Raw genomic sequence first — 2,194 nt, 5'->3', positions numbered from 1 at the left:
CTGCCAAATTGAAATGATTGCACTGAAAAAAAAAAAAAAAAAAGAAAATCTGTTTATTAACCGGTGTGAAAGGGTGAGATAACACTGACAGCACAGTTCCCCAAAACTGTGAGTGAGGTCTGGATGCCTCTTCGCTGTTGTGGTGTCCCACTTTTGGAAGTGTCGTGCATGAAAATCGGGCCCATTTTAAGACTCTGAGGTTGGGTGTGTGAAAATGAAAGCACTCAAAGTCCTACTCGCCTGTAAGGAAACAAAGATTGTAAGACTTTTCATTTACCGTAACATTTGACAACTCTGCAGGCTGTTTCCTGGGTGGGGTGGGCTGCTGCTGCCTGCCCAGGCTGGGCAGGGATCGCGGATGTGACCGTCGTGTGTCTTTTGTAGCTATTTTTGAGCCAAAGTGCTCTTACAATTGGATAAAGAAATCAGAGACAAATCTGTTCCTTGTCGCTACACCATGGTTGTTAACGGGGACAGAAACACTGTCCACAGGAGGGGTTTTTACGTGAATTAGCTAGTGAAATGATTTAAGAAGTGAAGCTTAGCCTGAGCAGTCCTACAATCAAAAGTCGTTTATTTTAACAGAGGCTGCATTGCACTGGGTCTGACTAGGGGAATATACAAGACTGCAGTTCCAACAGGTTCATGTGGCGGATGCTGTCTGCAGAAAGTGTCAGAGTTTCTTACCTAACCAAATAATTTGCTGTAGTTGTTGTTATTAAGTTGGAAAGAATTTCTTCCCTGTTGGCCAACAATAATACTTGAAAAATCAATAAACAGCGTGTTAGAGCACACAAAACTCATCCTGCTTTACGTGACAGGAGGTTTCTGCTGACTGCGGTGACTCAAGTCAGCAAGTATTTTGACTTACGGTCTTTACTGCAAAGGGTCAAATGCCATTAACTTTGCTGATAAGTATCAACACTTCAGTCTGAGTTCGAGGAAATAGGTCTGTTGTCATCAGGACCTGGCTGGGATGAATGTTGACAAATTGACTGGGCAAGCTAAATCAGCCTCTAAGTGTAAGCAGCAATTGCATGTCTTGGGTAAAGCCCTTCACGCCTTTCCCTTCCATAGGGCAGAGCTCTGCTGTAACCTGTTATTAAAGCATCCCCAACAGTAACGAAGGGCACAATGTGAGATCTGTGAGCACCCTGAATGAAGTGTTGCAAGCCCCGCAAACAGGGAACTGCCTCCGTGTGTTGCTGTTGCCAGGTTATTGCTGGATAAGTAAGGGTGCAGCTTTCTCCAACTGCAAAGTAACTTTCTGCCCTTCGGCACAGGCAGGGCTTCCCTGCAAGACGGCGCGGCCATCGGCTGGCAAGCCCACCGCAGGGGCATGGGGCTCCTCCATGGTCTCTGTGCCCACCTGGGACATGACCATGGAGGAAACTCTGCCAGGTGAACCTCAGGCATTCACTTTCATCTTTCTTGTGGTTTTCCACTCAGGAAGAGGAGGATCTGGCTGCACGTATAGGGATAAATGATGGGCTGGGGAGGGGGAAAGCTGAGGAAGGCATAGCAGCCCTGAGTGTGAGGGAAGGCGCGAGTGAAAGGAGGCGAAGATAAAATTGCATCCTGGAAAGAAAGTTTTCAGTATCCTCGCTTGCCGCTTATGCTTTCTTTGCGGTTTGCCACGTATTTTCTCTTCTCTCTTGCATCACCAGTTTCAGTGGGAAAATAGAGGTGAAGGACAGGGACCTAGCTGACAGCATGAGATGGAGGAAACAGTAGAAAGCAGGTGGGAATGAGCTGAGCTAACGGGGCCAGGGGCAGTGGAGAGGATGGGGTGGTGGTGGGGAGGCAATTGTGGTGGGGGCCTGCGTGGTTGGTGGAAGGACCAATTCATTAACAGTGATATTAGAGTCAGAGGAAGCAGTATGAGGGTGAACCCATCCCTCTGCAGGCCTTGCTGGTGTCAGGAGACTGGCTGTCCTGCCTGTGGACAGCTGTGTTTAGCTGTACTGGGAGCAGGATGGTCTGCAGGACAGAGGCAGATGCTGCAGCCTCCTCTGTGTGCGTGGCGGAAGGGAGCTGGAGGCAGCAGGGAGGGGGGATTTGGGAAGATTTTGCAGAAGCTCGAGGGTGAAAAAGAGGAGGAGACCCTGCGCTGCCTGTGGTAAGTTCCTGTGATTGGGATGCTGGTGCCCGCAGTGAGCTTTGGCAGGGACGTGGTGATGATGAGAGGGGCAGA

Source organism: Buceros rhinoceros, unplaced genomic scaffold, assembly GCF_000710305.1.
Source record: "Buceros rhinoceros silvestris isolate BGI_N320 unplaced genomic scaffold, ASM71030v1 scaffold15758, whole genome shotgun sequence".
Lineage (NCBI taxonomy): Eukaryota > Metazoa > Chordata > Aves > Bucerotiformes > Bucerotidae > Buceros > Buceros rhinoceros.
This window is presented reverse-complemented; position numbering follows the sequence as displayed.